The sequence below is a fragment of the Meles meles genome, chromosome 14 (assembly GCF_922984935.1).
Source record: "Meles meles chromosome 14, mMelMel3.1 paternal haplotype, whole genome shotgun sequence".
Classification (NCBI taxonomy): Eukaryota; Metazoa; Chordata; class Mammalia; order Carnivora; family Mustelidae; genus Meles; species Meles meles.
The window spans coordinates 45,428,753-45,442,983 of record NC_060079.1 but is presented as its reverse complement, the minus strand read 5'-3'; the positions used below and the strand labels follow the sequence as shown (position 1 = coordinate 45,442,983).

At 35.7% G+C, this 14,231-nt stretch overlaps 1 protein-coding gene across 5 annotated transcripts in view; it reads left to right on the top strand.

Moving 5' to 3' along the window:
• Nucleotides 1–14,231, top strand: part of PCDH9 (protocadherin 9) — a 924,405-nt gene that overhangs the window by 821,203 nt on the left and 88,971 nt on the right. The gene's annotated exons all lie outside the window — the stretch shown is intronic.

Below are 14,231 nucleotides of genomic sequence, written 5' to 3'. Positions count from 1 at the left end.
TACCCTCTAATGCTTTTTAAGTGGGTCTTTTGGGCTCTAAGTGAGATCTGTGCCTTGTTTCTGAGAGGAGCATATAAACTCTGCTTTGGTAAGGCATGGCTTTTTCTTTAGTCGTCTCTTGGGTGCTTCTTTCTAAACCACTGTACATGGTTTTGCTGAATCATGGAAAATAGAGATGTTCCTCTGTAGCTCAAATCTCGTACATATTTTAAACTGAAAATTGGTAATATTAGATGAAAATGTAAGAATCTACAACTCTGTAGCATTTGTAGATATTATATCCATGTATTTGACTGTCGTTAGTGCTGATGTGGTTGGTTTTTATTTGTTGGTTCTGTTTTGGTTTTGTTTTTGCACTGTACCAGACACCGATGCTACACAGTGGTGAATAAAACCATAGAGTCCACCTGAAAGGATGTAAATTCTAAGTAATTCAAAGATTAAGGATATAACTTTGGATTTTAAGAGACTTAAACTGTGATCTTAACTTTGCCAATTATTAGTCCTGTGAAGATGGAAATGTGTTGGAAATTCTCTGAGTCTTGATGTGCTCTTGGATAAATAATAATTACTTTTGGGGGGGTTATGTAACATAATAAAAGCGAAGAGCCTAAGACACGCCTTAACTTTCAGGAAGTGTAAAATAAATATTAGTTACCAGTAGTGTTTGATGTGTGCTAAGATTCTTTTTTTTTTTTTTTTAAGATTTTATTTATTTATTTGACAGACAGAGATCACAAATAAATGGAGAGGCAGGCAGAGAGAGGGAGAAGCAGGCTCCCTGCTGAGCAGAGAGCCTGATGCGGGGCTCAATCTCAGGACCCTGGGATCATGATCTGAGCTGAAGGCAGAGGCTTTAACCCACTGAGCCACCCAGGTGCCCCATGTGCTAAGATTCTAATAATAATAGCAGTTTGTACATTGACTGTGTCGGTCACAAATATTGTCGGCAAACTTTGCAGCCAACCCGCAAGGGGTATATGGTTATTCTGTTTTATAGCTGAAGAATTTGGGGCATAAGGCAAGAGTCTGAGAGAAAGTCGCCCAAGTCTCATAGCTGCCGCTTTGAACAAAGACGTGAACCACGTTCACGGGATGCCAAAACCCATGTGTTTTCTACTGCATTCATCCAGTCCTTAATCTGAGGTTTGCACTGGTTGGAACAGCCATCCTTCCCTTTTTTCCTGTTTGGAAGAGAAATGAATTATACCTTTGCCTATCTTCAAGCCTGTATTCTGAAAGCAGCAAAGCAGTCTGCAAACCTCCTCATAAAAACAGCACTCTGGCTGTAGAACTGTGGAGCAGATTTTGGCCATCTACCATTAAAATAATCTCTTTCTAGAATCACCTCTTTTCTAACTTACTCCATTCCAGATCTGTGCCCAAATACATGAGGCCTCCACATAGTTTATCTCCCCAAATGGGACATTTTGGAGATTATGCAGGCACACTAGTGGTAATTACTCTGGGCTAACAGTTGTACACCAGCCCCATCCTGGAGATGCTAAGATGTATGGTCATTCTATTTACAAGAGTCCAAGGTTCAGATTTTCTGTTAGATTAGGAAAATGCTGAGCATAAAAGGCAGAAATATTCTTTGCGCCGATAAGCAGACACATAAACATTTCCCCTGTAAGGCCAGAGTAACGTCCCTCCTCTATCACTGCAGCTCAGCTGGTACTCAGCCCCCTGCTATGCTGTGTGATAGCGATTTCCACCTTTCTTGCTCTTTCAGAACAGAGGGAGAGGAGTAACTGGCACCTTCTTATAACATTTAAATTATCTATTTTCTGTTCAGGGGACCTTTGGATAAAAACACTTTTTTTTTTTTTTTTCCTCCTGCAAGTCCTTTGGTCAGTGCCCAAATACACACCCCATGTATTTGGGAGGAAATGTGCTGTGTAAATGGTTTGTTGAATCGTAGCTAAGTATCCCTGCAAAGGCAGAGGTATCTGTAAACTGTAATGCAAATTTTGCTATCACAGCAACCACCAGTTATTTGAAGCAGTTTCTTATTGCAACTGACATCTTAGAAGTTGACTGCTAGGTTAAATCCTTTATAGAGGAGTAATGAAGAGAAGTGTAGAGATAAACGGAGTGTTCAGTAGGTGACTGAACCCAGGGATGGGGAGAGAGAAAGGAAAGAAATAGAGCAAATCGAAAGGTAACATGGTATAGTTATTACGATTTCCCTCAGATTTACTGAGTTTTAGGGTCAGTTTAGAATCAGAGAATTTGCTGAAATTGGCTGTCCATCTTTACCAGGTATTTCTGATACCGGTGATAGGTGATGTCTTTTAAAATAATATTTTTGTTACAGATGCAGCATTTAAATAAAAAGCAAACTATAAATAAAGGGAAAGAGAGTGGATTATACATCTGGTTTTGTAGTATTGCAGTTATAAGCAGGAATGTTTCAATAATTTGCTTAAAATTCACCTAAAAGTCATAATGGATAGAAAATATATCTTAATCTGATAGCAATTTAAATCAAAGTAGAAAGGCAGGAAAAGGTTATTTACATGCAAGTAAGAATATCTAAAAATTCTTTAATCCCTCCCCCCAAAAAATCCTTATTAAAACAGTGTAGGCCAATTATAAAGCTTACAATTACGTTGTGAATTTCAAGGATGTATATAAGTTGAATGAGTCTTGCCCTCACCCATAATTCTATTTACTCTCTTTTCCTTCCCTCTACTCCCCCCCCCCTTTTTTTTTGCTTGCTTCATTCATTATTTCATTTTCTTTATTCACAGTTCTGAGATAACCAATTTATTTCTGAACCTGATTTCCTTAGAAGACTCTTACTCCCTTCTTCTTTATTAGCTTTCTATATAGTTACACTACTACAGTTCCATTTTTAGGCTCCCCCCTCACTTCTTATTAGTTCTACTTTTCAGAAGTTCTGGCAATAAAATCCTAAGCATCTTTTCATAGAAGTGTTGGACTCTGCTCATCTAAAATTCCTGCCTGACTATAGCTCCTTTTCTTTATTATTTAAAATATGAGCAGTTCATGTCTTCTGAGGATTCCTATCACTTACACATAAACAAGCACCAATTTTTCCTTATTTATCCGAATTAAGCCAAGAGGAAGCGGTGCCTCTATTTATTTCTACTTTCTGTGAGATAAAATTGACTTCAAGGCAAGTCTTAAATTTTATCAGATATTCTACTTTTAGATAGTGGAGCCGTCTAGCAGTTTTCATGATAGTTAATGTACCCATAAACACTGCCAGCTACACACTGAATTGGAAAAAGCATTTTCCATGTTGCAGGCTTTGCAGTAAACTATCTGCATTTATTTTTCTTCCTTCAATCAATTGTTCTTTTTGAATCCTTGCTTGAAGAACAGAGTTGTACCTCCCAGCAGCTTTGGTCTATTTGTTTTGCTCCAATTTTTCCTCCTGTTACCATAGGCCAGTGGTTATCAGAGTAAGGGCTGGGGACTCCCAGGTTTCTGAAAGATCAGGACTGTTTGTCAGGACAGTCTGCCTTTTCCACCATCACTCTCTCACATGGTGAGGAGGTTGCCAAAGATTTTATTTCGTGTGTGATGGCTTTATTGCTCTGATCACTAATGGAGTGCGTGCTTGGTATTCCTATGTTTTGAATGTTTCTAATTTCTAATACGGTAAATATTGATAGTATACCTCACAGAAACAGAAGCTCATTAGGGTCCTCAGTACCATTTAAGAGCGTACGGATCTCCTGAGACCAAATGATTTGAGAAGGAACCAATCAGTCTAATCAGGGGTAGTGATTTACCCAGTCACAATGACAACTGTAAAGATACAAATAATTTGTGTAATGCTGGGAGTATGTTTTGCTTACTTCTCATACTTGGTGAAATTGTAATTGTACACCTTAAGGTGAAGTGGTCTTATCAGCCTTTTCTGTGATAGTTTCTGTTAAGAGTTACCAGTTTTTCTCCAGCATTTTTCTGTGGTTTTGTTTTCTAATATACTTGCTATATCTCTAGAAGTCTTTTAGCCCAAGGACAGTGTGCTTTATTTGTTAAACGATATTTAGAGAAGAGACATTCATATTTATTTCATGAAGTGGTATTCGTAGTAAGTATGTACGTAGTAAGTATGATTTTAGTCAGCTGCTATCACCTTTTGATGAGAATAAATAACTGGCATTTGGAAAGACGATTTAAGACACATAAGGGCATAATGTAGGTTAACTTTTCCTTATTATCTCTGACCTTATCGTACCCATATGACAAATAACTTTTATTTTTCATTGTTTACCATTATGTTGAGTACATTTTGCATGACTAAGTTAAGGGTCGGTATTATTTCAGTTTTGCTGAGAAACAGAGGTTTTCAGCAGAGGTAAATTTAACGTATTACACATTTAAATGGCATGTCAGCATTAATAAGAATTTGAATTTATAACAAAATTAATAGTGACATCTCTGCTGCATCCATTAAGATGATTTAATAAATCAAAGATCCAGGTCAATCAACAATCAGATTGTGATCATTATGGCTTCAAAGTCTTAAATTAGGAAGATGGATGTAAATCTTTAAACTATATTGGCATTTACTTTATGTAAACAGTAATAATATAATGATAATAACATAGATATTGGGTATGTTAATGAACTAGTTTTTACATAAGTTCTTAAATAAAGTGTTTCTCTTGGTCAAGAAATATATGCAAATAAAATAAATCAGATTTTTCTGAACCATAAAGATGTTTCTTGTTTACTTAATAAGACTTCGGTTATACTCAGTTTCTAAGTTGGCTTAATGGCAGTTTAATGATGTCACCAAGACCTGAATGTTTTCTATTCCTCTACTATGTCACCTTTTTTTTTTCCTTTCGTTGGTTTCAATATGGTTGTACTAGATTCAAATTTCACATATTAACTCTGTCTTCTAAGGCAGGAAGCAGTCTGTGCTAAAGATTTGACTTATTTATTAGTTAATTTTTAAAACAAAAAGGATAGATTTTCTCAGAAATCCTCCAAGAGACTTCTCTTAATGTGTTCCTGCCCAGGACAGTGTCATACGGCCATCCCCTAGGGAAAGCAAAGGTTGGAAAGTCAGGTGGAAACTAACATTTGAATGATTGGTTTATGTCGCTCAGTCACATTCTAGGCTGGGTGTACTGACATTCTGAGAAATATGCGAGTTCTCTTAGGAATGGAGGGAGTTATTCTCTTTGAATAGGAAACTAACAGCTTTTGCCACAATTGATAGGTGATAAAAAAAAAAACCAGAATTTGCACAGGATGCTCAGAAATCCAGAGGGTCAGGAAGCCCTGTGTTGGTAGCTGGGGGGACACACTGGGAGTGTGGATTAAGTGATCCAAATCTAGAAGGCATAGTAAGAGTTGGCCAGATAAAGTCATGTGGAAATTCAAATGGAATGATATTATCCAAGGCTTTAAGTGTTATGAAAAATATGAAGTGATCTTGATAATTCTACAAATTATATTTGTTAGAAGGCATTGCTGTCCATGTCTCCTCACCCTTTCATGGGTATGTTTCAAGACACAAGCAGTGCTAGGGTTAAACCAGGAGGGTGCGTGGCTACATAGTCATAGCATTGCTCTAGATCAGTGAGGTACTCTCATACACCCATGATTTCCCTACATATTTAAAGTGGTGTGAGGAAGCCAGGTTTTTTTTTGCTTGTTTGTTTTGTTTTTTTTCTGTTAGTCCTTCAAAGAATTCCCTGTTGCATTCAGTCCTCCACTGGAATTCCTTATTACAGTCTGTTAGATTACATTAACAGTCCCTTGTGAGGTCTTCTTAACTGCTAAAGCACAAAAGAATTGAAATCACTGAGCAAAGAGGCCTGGGACCCATTGGCTTGGCTTTTTTTTGTTTTTTCTCTAATGCTATACTCTCAAGCTGAGCAGCTGAAATCAGACACCTACTTTTTATGGTATTTGCTTTATAATGATTGTTAACACTGTGATTTTTCCATACAAATTTACTTGAGATTCAGTCAATTATCTGCCAAGTCCTTCAGCACTCTTATAGTCCCATTTGATTATGGGTTTACCTGGAGAATAGATATTCCATAAATTTGCTTCCAGGGCAGGTGGAAGCCCGATAATTGTGACTGCGCTGTTTCTGTCACTCTTGCTAGTCATTATTGCAAATACAGATTTATAACTTGTCTGGATATAGAATGACTCTTTTCAATAAGGACAGCCATAACTAGAGAGCGACTACTATGAACAACTGATGGCCATACGTTTTTGCCTTTAGGAATTTATTGTATAGAAGTGATCTGTTATTTACACATTACCTTGGATTAAGATTTACTTGTAAAGATTTTTTTTAAGATTTTATTTATTATTTGTCAGAAAGAAAGAGCGAGCACAAGCAGAGAGAGTGGCAGGAAGAGGGAGATGGCAGGCTCCCCACTGAGCAAGGGTTCGATGTGGAACTTGATTCCAGGACCCTGGGAACATGACCTGAGCCAAAGGCAGAGGCTTAACCAACTGAGTCACCCAGACATCCCAATTTACTTGTAAAGATTTTAAAAGTATCTTTTTTTTACTGTTTGACTAATAAATAGTGCCTCCTTGCCTAGGACTTATGCTCATTGTATATAGCAGGAAGTTCCATCCTGGCATTGGTAAGCAAACCTATACCTTGAGAGACATGTATTTTTATCTGATTATTAGAAATAAAGTGGATAGACTTCATGCCAAAACATGAAGATAGGATAATACTTTCTAAATCCAGTTTTTGTTTAGATGACCTATGACAGTGGGTACTTCCTCCAGTGATAGGGTAGGAACAGGCTGCATTGACCTGAAGTGATTTCAGGGTGTGAGTGAGTACAAGCCCTTGAGCTGTTAGAGGATTAGCCATGATGCTGGACTGCCTTTGGAATAATTTTGCTTAATGAACCCCAGCTTTTTTCTCTAAAATTGAACTGGAAAGTCAGAAAACTTAAAAAAGACAAATTACAACCAAGGGCCTAATGCCCACTTTTTTTCATTTAAACAAATTAATTTGTGTATATGATAATCAAATGTGTTTTCCTGTTTACTTACACTGACCCTCTCATCCCGACACCAAAGAAATATCAGTAACATCACCAAATCTCGTTTCCCAGCTTCCTCTTTTAAGCATTACCAAAAGAAAAGGAGAGAAATCTTTACTCTTGTCTAAACCACTTGAACATCAAAAATAAGCTTCTGACAAGAGAGAGAAAGATGCAGGCCTACCCCTGTAATACACACCTTTCAGAAGTTTGTTTCTAGCACAGAAAGTGGCATAGTCTCACCTTGGTTGAGCTTATGGTTATGCCCAGCTCAGATCAGTGGAAGACCGTAAGTAGAAACCTAGGCTGATTAATCAGGAGAGAGAAATAATTGAACATGCATGGTGTCAGGCTGTATTCTCAGAGCCTTCAAGTGCATGTTCATTTATACTCCACTATAGCTCTATAGGATGGGGATTTTAATTCTCACTATTCATAAATGAAAAAAAAAAAAAAGTGAAGCTCTGAATAGAATAATAACTTATCCAGGGTCCCTTATTTGCATATGGTAGTACCAGGATTCAATTACAGGTGTGCCTAATTCCATGTTTTTCCCACTGTATAGCTCAGTAAAAAGCTACTGTCTTAATGAGTGGTGAGATGAGTACTGCCTTATCCCTTGGCAGCATAATCAATAAATCTCACAGCATGCAATTAAAAATTATTTTGTCCAGGTGGATGGTGTCTGCAAACTACATGTCACTTTCATTATTTGTTTTGTTTTGTTTTTGTAAGTTTTTGTGTTTAGTGGATGGAAATCACATTCTCATTTGCTATAAAAATTATTCTCAAATATTTCAATAAATATTAGCTGTGGTTTGGTGATTAATATATGCTTTGGTCTTAGTTTTTAAACTTTCTTAGTAGGTACTAAAATGTTATTTTCTTATATATTTAAAATTTTCTGTAACCAGAATTCAATTTAAAAATCACTTAAATGCGATCTATAAACTTTCCTATTTTCTTCTTTCACATTCAATGAGGATACCTCAGTTTTACACATTTGTGAAAATCAACAAAAGAGAAAGGAAAAATCTAATGCAGATTTAGATGTTTTTAAATAGAAAGACCAAGTCCAAAGTAAATCGAAATACTTTTGAGTATACAAGTTCTTTTGTGCTCTTCACTTATATAAACCTAAGCCCAAGGATCTTTTACTTATAAAATGAAGTCATAATCATTCCAGCAGTAGAATTTGCAAGTGCATTTATTGAGTGCACTTAAAATAATTTAAGAAATATCGACCAAAACCATTCTGTACTTTCTACTGAGAGTTTATCCTTAATTTATACATTTCATCTAATCTTACAGAGTTACTTTCTTACTGCTTATACTCCTCACTCTAGATTTTTATTTAAAGCATGGGATATGGCATGTGGTGGCCTCATTTCTTCCAATCCTAATTCTGCCTATTTTGTATTCTATAAGGTTGGGAAAATCATAACTTTTTGGACTGTCAGTGTTCTATTTTATAAAATAAAGCTCAGAGTATTTTTCAGTTTTGAATAACTGGGATTGTGTGATATTAAATATGCATTACTATTATTAATTTTTATACCTTGATTTTATCTCATTTTTCTTTTCTAAAAAATTGATTATTTCACAAATTTATTATTTAACTATACAAAGCTTGCTATAAGCTGTAACAGTTATTTTACACTAGCAAATTTTGTTATGAGGCATTCATATTGAGAAGCTTGGTATCAGTATCTTCCTCTTACATAGAGAATAAAAGAAGATGCTTAGAAAAGGAAAATTAGTTCAATAATTAGTACAGAACTGTTCAGCCAGTCAGGGATAACAAGGAAGCATATGGAGCACAGCTTCACAAAGATATTTTTTAAAAATTAGTAACAATCTATTAATGCTTTGCTATTACTGTGTTTAGAAACAGGACTCGATACTCCTTTAATATACTTCAGTCAATGATTACATGGTATCAACCCCTGTTACCTTCTTGGAGTTGAGACATTTCCTAAATTAAAAGTGTGTTTATGATTCAAGAGGCATGAGCATACATTTTGTTCATATGCTTAAATCATTGATCCACCAAATGATTTTGGATTTCTTTTCAGGCAAACAGAAGATCCTGCTGTACAATGCTCCCTGCTATCAGTAACATTTACCTTTTTAAACGGAAACAGTAATGCTTATTCTAGAATGATACTAAAATGTGTTCTTCATGACCTACCCCTCTCTTCTTTCTCCCATCCCAGTGTATTAATATTTCTTCCTCATTTCTTTTTCTCAGGCTTGGGCCTGAAATAAACATTTATTTATGTTCCTTTGTTGACTTCCAAATTCAGAGTTTACAGTCATCTACTCAACTGAAAGCTATTATGTGCCAAGCCCATGGTGCCCATGGTGAACATTTTCTTCCTCCCTTCCTTCCTTCCTTCCTTCCGTCCTTTCTTTCTTTCTTCCTACTTTTAAGATTTTATTTATTTATTAGAGAGAGAGATAGAGAGCACAAGTGGAGGAGGAGGGATGGGCAGAGGGAGAAGGAGAAGCAGACTCCCCACCAAGTAGGGAGCCCAGTGCAGGCCCATTCCCAGGATCTGGAGATCATAACCTGAGCTGAAGGCAGATGCTTAACTGAGCCACCCAGGTACCCCCATGATGAACATTTTCATACACATGATTTTACTTATGACTTATAACAGTTATTATGAATAAAAATATCCCTATCCATGTCTATGGATTTAGTATGTGACAAGGCAAGAAGTTAAACTGAGATTCTTTCAGTTCAGTCTAGTGTCCTTCCATGATAGCAGAGCTGCCTCCAGACCCACAGATACTTATTTGTTTATTTCTTTGTTCATTCATTCATTCATTTAGGATCATGGATAGGAAACAGACATTACAGATTGTAATGACTGGTGCTGATGAGTATTTATGACATTTGTGATCATTGTTAGGGTCACAGTGAATGATAGTTAAATTTTGTGTAAAGTAAGCCTTAACTCAGATCTGCAGCACGGGTTCATCACATGTTCTGTCAAGCCAGTTCATCACATGTCCTAAAGAAGCATTAGGCTCTTGGGAATAAATATGTGAATAAGACAGAATTCCTGTCTTTGAAGTACTTACTTTTTAGTAAACTGATTATCTGTGAAGGGGGAGTTCTCCCTGGATGGCCCCTGTAATATTGTGATATTCTATGAGAGACAGGAAGTACTTGGCATGTGACTTTGCTCAAGTTCTCAGGGTAATTCTGATACTTAACATTCCTTACCTTAACCGCTCCTCTCCCTTGTACTAGTTTTATACCCTTAAACATGTTAAGTGCATACTATACACAAACTTAACCCCTACCCATACTTTCTTCAAATATTTTTGTTTATATATGGCCTCCTCAATAGATTTAAATCTTCTTTGAGAAAAGAAATTATATTTATTTTTGTCCTCATTTCACAATGTGGACTTGAGCCAGACTATACTAGAAGAATGTTTTTCACTTGGTAGAAAATTTTTTAAATATTTGGCAGATAAAAAGCTCATAGTGTAATGAGATTCTAGAGTTAGCATAAATACATCATGGAAAATATAAAAGTATTTCTTTTAGTGTACAAACTTTTACCTCATATTTTCTTCCATAATGATCAAGTGCCTAATGACTTTTTGGTGTAAGGAGGAGAGTATTTTGCTAATATAGAATAGTTTTCTCATTATGTGACTATCTTCTCTGGATACTATATAAGTTCAGTCCTATTTATTTCTAACTTTCTATAGATTTACTTTTAGAGTCACTCTATAGGGGAACATTAGATTCTTAAAAATAACCACCAACAACCAACAAGAATATCCATCAAGGTGTTCTGAATGGAAAGACTAATAAAATATCCTTAACCTGTCCCCATCTGTTAAGCCCTAACACTGAGATTTAGAGTTTTATTCATTCAGTTTCATTAGATTTGAAGTTTTTCTCATATATGAGCATTACTATCATGTTTAGATCTTTTAAGATGTAAAACTGTACAAATAAACAAATGCACGGAAAGAACATTGTGTATGGCCAACATTGTTTTGCAAGGATATTCCCCTGAACCCTGCCACTTTTGGAATTCCTCTCTTATTAAGAGACCAGCAGAGTTACTTAAATATATATGCCCATGCTTTGACCATTGACATACATTACAATAATTCAACTTTATTCCGTATATTTTATTCAGTATAGAATAGTCTCCTTTCATCTTCTTACTGTCAGACAGCTACATTTATTTAAAAGTAACTGTTCTGTGTCCTCTGCTATATGTAATTGTCCTTTTTATTCATTTAAAAAGTAGTATGTATTCATTAAGGAAACATCATCATCTGTTCCACTCCTTTTTCTGCTTCATTTCTCAAACTTGTATATTAATTAGAACATTTTGTATTTAAATCAAACATCAAGTTAGAAAAAGGGCAGTTGACATTGTAAAGATGATGGCCCCTTAATGTATTTTAAATGAGATAGAGGTTTAAAAAATTCTCAGTCTTTTTCTTAGTCTGCAAAGAAGATGTGAATGCAAATATGCCCAAGCCACCAATAAATAAGCATACTTAATTCTGCTATGGGCAAATGGTTATGTTGTTGTAGTTTTTTATGTAATTGATTATGGCGGACCATTAAGGAAAAGACCACCAAACATGGAAATATTTATTAGTCCCAGTCTTTAAGTGAGGCTTTCTCCTCCTCCCCATCCCAAGCAAATAGGTAGACCTATAAGTAAGCACCATATAAATAAACACTAACTGCTTTCTGGAAGCAATAGGAGTTGTAAATTCTAATGGAAGGAAATAAGGGTGCTGATGGTTCTTAAAGTAACTTCCCATACACATCACCAAAAAAGATTTGTTTCACTGCAGTGCTATAGAAGGTAAACTTTCCAGTTTATTATTTAGGGCAATGGTCCGTGAAAACCTAGGAGAGTTTGCCACCGCCGTCAGGTATCAGATCTTCATCCTCCTGCCTCGATTATCACAAGAGTTTCCTTACTAGACTCTCTCCCACTGAGTCCCAGCCCACGGCATCACCTTTCTACCAGAAGAAAAGTGCAAGTGTTTTATTTTTCAGCTTCAAGTCCTTGTATTTCTCCTATCATCCACAGGATAATATCAAATGTCTTAGCATTGTACCGGTTATTCCCTTAACAATCTCCAGATTTGTCTCTTGCCTCTTATTCAGCTAATGTTTCCTAACTACCCAGTAGACACAGGGATAAATGGACCTCAGTCCTTTCTTCAATAATTTACAGTGTACTCATCATTTAAAAGTTAACTCCAGAGTCACCTCTGGAAACACATCTTACCTTCTTCAGTTAACCTGGATCCTTCTCCACAACACCTACCCACAGTTTTGTAGTTCTAGAATAATTTATGCATACTTGTTTTGCATATTTATTCATGTGACTTATGCATGATATACCTTTAAAGCTATTCACTCATTTAATGAATATTTATTCAGCATAAAATATGTGTAAATGACTGGTCATTGCCAAAAGCCACTTTGGATTCCTGCCCTCCTTCTCGAGTGGCATGAATCTCTCATGCTTGTCAATGTGTCCATACTTTACACTATTTTCAATGTTGATGGGTTTCTGTTCCCCAGCCAGACATTAGCTCCGTCTTCCTCTGTGACAGCTCCTCTCCCTGCAGAGTTTCGAAGACACTGTGCCAACTCAGCTCTTTGCATAAAAGGAGTTAGTGATGGTGTTGTGTCCATGGTTGTATTTACAAGTCGTCTTTTTCTCCCATTCTTACAACATAAATCATTACTTGTCTGAGTGGACTTGTGACTATTTGCAAACATGAAGTGCCATCTACATTTTAACTTTTCTATTGTTGGTGTGCAGATACTTTTTTAGAAGAAGAAAATTTTAGATTTAGTATTTTAAACACCAACAAATGAGAATTACATCATTTTAAGACTGGAAGGAAATGTACACTTGGAACAATCAAGCCCAAACTGTCCAACAGCTCAGCTCAAGGTCCTGCAACAAGTCAGATGAGGCATACAGAAAACAATAAAAGGGAAAGTATAGAGCAGTGTTTCGGTTTGCATCGAAAGAATATCCAAGATTCAAATAACTTATCAGTATTATAAATGTTGCTTACATAAGAAATGAATCAATTACTCCTCATCCTGTGGGTTTTTGAAGTCCGGCTTTAGGAAAGAAGCAATGCCCATATTTTTCCCCTACTCTGCTCCTTTGAAAAGAACAGTATGTTGCCTGTGGAGATAGGAAGGCGTCTCCTAGCTCCCTCATTGGAGGGGCAATTCAGAAACAGAGATCAACCTTCAGAGCATTTTTTAATGCAACTTAATCTGAAGTAAGTGTTGGCTAATTTTATCACCATAAAATATGAAAGTATGCAGTTCAAACCCAGAAGTGTAGACTGTCAAGGACAATATGTTTAACCCACTGACCCATCTTTGCTTCACTTTGTCCTCTGCAGACTTTAAAGTTTTCATTTCCAAAGGCAAACAACTCTGTTTTAAATGTAAAGAATAACAGAAAATTGCACTGCAAACAGACTGAGAGTAACAGCTTAAGGAATAAAGAATTTGTTGTGAGAGAAAACAATACATGATATTATTACTACTTTTAATTTAGTGAGTGCTAAAATGCTTTTGGGATTTATTATAAAATATCTGGCCTGAATTATATATCCAACCATATAAAAATTTCTGAAATTAATTTAATAAACATGTAAAAAATGATGAGATACCTGAGTAATTATACCTGAGTATAATTCAATTATGAATTATAATCCTGTTGTGTTATAACTTTTTCATCCATCACTGAAATATACATATTTAATACTCTTAGGTATATGTCTTAATTGACTTAGTAAATTATTTCCTCAAATATTAGCTGAAATAATTGTGCTAACCATGGAAAAATATATTTTCTCCAGTGACTTCCAAATCTTAATATTTACAATTAAGTCTCATTTGACAAATTTATTTATTTATTTATTTTTGTTTCCATGTGGCAGATTTATTTATTTATTTTTTCATTTGACTAATTTGTATTTGATACCCACAGTATGTCATGTAATACTGAGGTTATGCAAACTAGCAAGGCAAAATTCCCTGTTCTCAATTATTCAAAATCTGTCTCTAATTCCTAGCTTTATAGAGCAGTAGGTTTTGAAAAGGTTGCAAGTGTGTCACTTGCTATATAGTTTCCCCCTAACAGAAATTACCATGTAAACTAAAAAGGAAAA